Here is a 6074-nt window from a genome sequence, read left to right as displayed (position 1 = left end):
CATGCATGGGAGAAAAATGTGCAGATCTCTCCCTCTTCATAAGCAACCTTTTGTAATTACTACATTTCATATTCCCCCCAGTCCCACGGTGCTTGGGGCCTTTCCTTCATCATCTATGGGTAGGGCTAGGAATGACGTATTGCAACCTTTCCTCAGTCAATTTTATATGCTGTAGTTTGCATCGGGATTATCTAAATTTTGCAGAATAATACCCTTGGTCTCTACATAGACTCCATGACCAACGGCAGTTTGCAAAGCCTGCTGAAATCCAAGGGCTCTCTCTTGAAGTAACCCAGCTGCTTGAGACTCGAAGGATGTGGTCTGAAATTTGTCCTCGTTGTAGGACTGGGACATAGCCCTTTGTGAAAGGCAATGACAGTCCCAGCACGCTGTGTACCAGACCGAAACCACAACTCCCACCTCAGCGGGGCGGGGGATAGAGACGCAGGGAGTGATGCGGCCGGTGCTGGTGGAGCTGAGTTGCAGGGATTCCCCCAGGGTCTCCGGGAGAGCCTGCTGTGAGCCGTGGGCTTGTGCATCCCGGGGCAGTGCCCCCCTCGCTCCTTGCTGCCCGGAGCTTCCCGGGGCTGGCGGCTCCCGCCCTCGGGCCAGCCTGCGTGGGGCTGGCACCCCACGCCGCGCCTCGCTTAGGGCTGGGCGTGGGAGCGATCTCAGCCGCGAGCCAAGCTATGAATAAAATGTCAGATTTCTACGTGCACGTCAGACCTCGAAAGAAAACTGTTTAAAGATGCTGCGGGAGACGGTGGTCCTCTAGCAGCACCCGTGAGAACCTTTAGCACCAAAACCACCCACCACAGAAACCATCGACCGGTCCCCCGGGATGAGCGGGATGCGGGGGTACGGGGAGGAAGGGGCTAATGGGGACAACCGGCTGCCGGGGCCGGGCGGGGGTCCGCCGTGCCGTGCCGTGCCGTGCCGTGCCCCGCCGTTCCCTGCCGCGCCGCGCCGTGCCGCGGCGATGACGGGCGCAACGCGCTTCCGCGCCCGCCGCCGCAGCCCTGCCCCCGCCGCCTGCGCGGCCGGCCCGGCCCGGCGGAGAGGCGGGGGGATTTCCAAGCGCCGGCGGCCTCGCCGCTTCCTCTCCTTGTTTTGCTTTCGATCTGGACCTTTCTCCGCCCGAGCGGAGGCAGTTAACTTTTAGTTTTGCTCCCGCGATTATTCAGCGCCTGTTTTCATTTCCATTTCGCGTCCCCTGGCAACGGCGGTAACCTTGAGGAATTATATAAGGGCCGCGAAAACGGGCCGGCAAGGTAAATTTTTTTTCCCTTTTTTTTTTTTTTTTTTTTTTAATTTTTATTTTTCTCTATTTCAATTGGGTTTTTTTTCCCGCATTGCCGCTGTTTTCGCGTGCGGGGCGGCGGGGCTCCCAGGGCGATGCGCATCGGTTTAAAAACAAAAGGTCGGGCTGCAGCGGCCGGGGCCGAATCCGGTTCCGCCGTTGCATTTGGGAAGGGGCGGAGGGCCGGGGGACGGGGGGACACAGTGTCGGGTTGCGGCGGGGATGAAGCGGGTCGGAGCGGGGGGGGTGGGGAGCTCCGACGGGCAGACAAAGGCGGGGGCGTTGGATCTGGAGGGCCAGGGCGCGGCGCGGGCCGGGCCGGGGGGCCCCGCACTTGTTGCGGGCCTGGAGGCTGCCGGTAGCCCCGGTAAGGAGAGAGGGGGCAGCGGGAGCGGGCGGAGGGGCTGCGGGCGGGGGTCGCGCTGTGAAGGGGGGGGGGGCGCTGCCCCCGCGGGTGCCAGGGGCCGCGCGGGGCGGTCCGTTACACAAGCGGCGGGGCGGGGCCTTCCCGCCTCTCCCCGTCTCCGGCGGGTTGTCTCCCCCCGCGATGGCGGCTGTGGTGCCGGGGGTGGGTCCTGCCGCTGTGAGGGAACGGCAGCCGCGCGGGGCGGAGGGAGGCGCGACAAGATGGAGCGGGGCCGGAGGGGCGGCCGGGCCGCCGCGGGTGTGTTCTGCGGGAGCAGCGGAAGGAGGAAGTCCTGTGAAGGGCCGCTGATGGGCGGTGGTGTTTCCTCGCTCCTGTGCAGCAGGCCTTTCCGCCTCTGTATCTGGATCTTAAAGTAAACACACCTCTTCGAAGCAAACCTTTCTGGTTTTGGGGGTTTTTTGTTTGTGTGTTTTTGGTTTTGTTTTGTTTTTTTTCCCCCTCTACTATATGGTCTTAATGAATCCAGCGTTAGCAAGTCCATCATTTGAACAGCCTTGAACCGCGCTCTCTGTTCTGTTTTTTTCAGGAATAGCCTCCTTTCTTGTGGGTACAGGCAGCCCTGCGTTGGCGGTTTGCAGAGCGCTAGCGAGTGGAGGGGCCAGCCCTGGACGTCTTCCCCCGGAGGAGATTTATAACAGGGTTTTTTTTGTGTAGCACGGAGGGTCAAATTCCAAGCGTCTCGCAGTGTCTGGGGTCAAAGTTGCAAGTGCTTCAAGAGTTGGATCCCGTAGCCCAGATTCCCAGAGATATTTGGGTCTTTAATTCCCTTTTTGATTAGTGTGAGCACCTTAACAACAGAGCGTTTGAGGCTTATTTACTTAGACACAGAGCTCAGATAAAGGAATTTCAGAGTGCAGAACTTTGCTCCTGGTTAGTGTATGTTTATAATTTATAGCCCAGCTTACCATGCTAAGATCTTGAAGACAGCAGTCTCTTGAATGTAGGAGCAGTTGTAAACTACAACCTCAGTTTCTGAAGATGAAATACGACATGTTTAAGTTTCTGCTTATTTTATTTAAGTCTTAATGGGTTTGCATATAATAACCTTCACAGAATGCCTGCATTAGTACCATAAAAAGAGAGTCAAGTGGAGCAGCAGCATTTAAATTCAGCCTAATACAGAAACAGTGACATAAAAGTAGCAGAACTGATCTGTGAGGCAGATGGTTTCCATCTGAATTGCAATCTTTCTATGCCAGCAGCCCCTTTGGAGACATCGGTGTCCTTCTCTGGTCCCTGTTAGTAACATCCCGCAGTGGAATTGCCTCGTGTGCCCCTCGTGTGCAGTGGTTCCTTTTCACTGGCAAATAGTGGTGGAAGGTCTGAGAGTGCCAACTTCTTTGACGTGGTATTGCTTTATCGTGGTCGTGTGCCAGACTGCAGTTCTTCAGCTAGGTACAGGCACAGCAGGGTGTCAGTCTCCTGACCCTGGTGTTATCCTGAGGCTGAGGGTCCCAGCTGGTTAGCAGAGGTAGTTAGAGCAGTCATTATATTTGACACGTATCTTTGTGGTGACACCCGGTTACTTTCTCACTACAAAAGTGACAGATTTCAGAAGTTGTAAAGTCAGTCTCTTGAGAAGAGCTGTTCATCACAGGCCATGTTACATGGAAGTAGTAGCCGTTGCACAGGCTACTACTCAGCTGAGTAGCTAAGAGGTACGAGAAGTAACATACACACTGTTAGGAAAGGGAGTTAAAGACCCCAGTCTCCATTGCATGAAGGTCTTTGATATGTAGGACCAGGTGAAATTAGAAAGAGGCAGAGTCTTAATGCACAGTTGAGAAAATGATACAGAAAAGTGGAGCTAAGATTCAAGAGGAAATGGTAATATTTTTGGAATAGCAAGAGTGTACGTTAGAAGAATGGGCTGTATGTAAATAAATTTGCAGCCAGGCTATGTATGCCTTAAATGAAAACATACTTATTTATATATACTATGTATGTATTAATATAAGTTTGAAAAACAAACAGTGAGAAAAAACTAACGTGAAGAATGTAAAATTTGCTGTGACACATCCCCTTGAAGAGGAGCATTATGCTCATGGTCTTAAAACATCACCGTGATAAAATACTTGGAGTATGAGAAACTTTGTGGAAGCTCAGATGTTATAGAAACAGACCACAGATGGCATAGAGAGGACAGAGTGGCTTGCACATGCATGAAGTGGGATACTTTTTGCTAAAGAGGTAATAGTTGTTTTGGAAAGTAACACAGGATCTCATGAATTGATGTTTTAGGTCTGCATAAGAGGAGAGAGCAGAGATGAGGGCTATATGACTGTCTGCCCAACCAAGATGTTGACAACTGTCATATGTTAGGGGAGAGTAGAGAGGCTACAGAAGTAGGAAATACAATGATAATGGGAGGCTTCAGTTACCCCCACATGGATTATGTCATGCCTCAACATGAAATTTGCCCAGATACTAACTTTTTAGATGCCAAAACCCCCTTCTTCCTAGGTGTAGCTTGTAAGGGTGCTCTATGGGTAGCAACAGTGGATAGCTCGGTAGCAACCAGGTCCTGGCCAGCAAGAATTAAGTTCAGAATTTTAGGTTAAAAATGCCAACCAGCTATGACATGACAGTGATCATAATGTACTTAGACTCAGTGTTACTTCAGAAGCAGTAAAGCCAAGGGTTGTTGTGGCAGTGTTTAATTTTCCAAAGTAAATCTTCATGAAGTAAGGAAAAAAAAGAATAAAGTGGCGAGAGGCAGCCAAAAGTGTAAGATACTTTCAGGTGGCATGTAATTCTTCAACGACACTATAGTAAAGGCTCAGAGCAATTGCATGGCATCTGTCAGAAATACCAAAAAAGCTGAGCAGGGTGACAAGCAAAATAAAGGATCTCAGTGGAAGTAAAAAGACATCTTTCAAAAGCTAAAGCTTTGCCTCCAAATAGGAAAGGTGGAAAAGAACATAAAATCTGTGTTAAATACAATAAGGTAGGCCAAAAAGAGTCATGGAACAAGTTGCTAAAGGCATGAAAACAATTAGTAAATCCTCTTTGAAATGCATCAAAAGCAGGAAGCCTGCTGATAAGTGATCCATGCGTAAAAGGAGTGCCCAAGGAAGATAAAGTCATAGTAGAAGAGAAACACATTCTGTGAGCCTTGCTTCACTGAGGAAGAGTTCAAGGAGATTGCTTTACAGGAGACTTTAAGGAGTGAGCGTGTTCGAGGATTTCTCCCAGTTTGAACTGTCCGTAAGAGGGGGTATCAGAACGAACCATGGAGAAGGGTGAAGTAGATGGCAGGAGGTGATACTTGTTGAAGAGTTTTGAAGGAGTTTAAAATATGAAATTGCTGATACGTTGCCTGTTGTGTGTAACTTGTGTAGACCTGCCTTGGTGCCAAGAATAAACAGAAAGTGACAAATGAGCTGTGAGTTTTTCAAGGTTTCTGGGGAGGCTGGAGAACTCCAGGGTGGTCATTTTTGTTTGCTTGCTTGTTTGTTTGCTAGGGATTAGTGAATGGGATTAGCAAGCGTGAGTATAAATGTGATACATTGACAAAGACAAGGCTTGACTTTTGTTGAGGAGGAGTTGTGTGTTGCGAGTCTTCTGGAGTTCTTCAGAGGCATTGCTGAGCTGTTGTTGAGGTCTGGTTGCTACAGTCCTTCTTAAAGCAGGGCCGGTTTCGAAGTGGGATTAGATTGCTCCGGGTTGTATGGTCATGGTCAGTTGTGTCCCCCCCTGAGTCTGCCCAGGGTCTGTGCTGTTCAGCGGATGGAGGAAGTGATAGGTGGTGATGTGACAAGTTTGCTGGTTGTATTAACTCATTCGGAGCATGAAAATCCTGAAGGCTGAACTGCAAAGACTGCAGAAGGATCTCATATTGAAAGTCCAGGTGTAAATTTGCAAATGAAATTGAGTACAGACCAATGTAAGTGTAAAGCACATGGAAGGGAGTGCAATCTTAATTTTCTATAGAGAAGGATAAAGTTTGAACTGACTTTTTACTCATGAAAAGATCATACAACACAATCCTATAAAAAAATAAGCTCTGTGCCCAGAAGTGGCTAAGAAAGAAAAAGCCAGGTTAGGAATTATTAAGGAGGAGTAAAACAAGAACTAGAAAACACCATCATGCCACTATAAATCCATGTTGCTCCCCTTTCCTGAACGGTATTAACAGTTTTCGTTCCCGCATTTCAAAAAGGTTGTAGTGAAAGTTGATGAGCTACAGAGAAGGGCATCAAAGACAGGCTAGGGTATGAAAGAGCATTTGTGAAAGAGTAGGTAGCTTGGAAAAGAAGTGACTGAAGAGAATGTGGGGATGTTCTTTAATATTGTTACTGTCACTAAAAAAGTGAATAAATAATAGTAAAGTTAAGATAAGTGCGA

At 49.2% G+C, this 6074-nt stretch overlaps 1 protein-coding gene across 1 annotated transcript in view; it reads left to right on the top strand.

The window, feature by feature from the left end:
* Positions 1 to 1041: 1041 nt before the first annotated feature.
* Positions 1042 to 6074, top strand: part of IRF2 (interferon regulatory factor 2) — a 49040-nt gene continuing 44007 nt past the window's right edge. The window contains exon 1 of the mRNA XM_074905810.1: positions 1042 to 1271. The gene's annotated coding sequence lies outside the window, so the exon portion shown is untranslated. The remainder of the gene's footprint in view (positions 1272 to 6074) is intronic.

The sequence above is a fragment of the Athene noctua genome, chromosome 4, assembly GCF_965140245.1.
Source record: "Athene noctua chromosome 4, bAthNoc1.hap1.1, whole genome shotgun sequence".
Taxonomy (NCBI): domain Eukaryota; kingdom Metazoa; phylum Chordata; class Aves; order Strigiformes; family Strigidae; genus Athene; species Athene noctua.
Note: the sequence above shows the minus strand (reverse complement) of the source record. Positions and strands in the feature narration are given on the sequence as shown.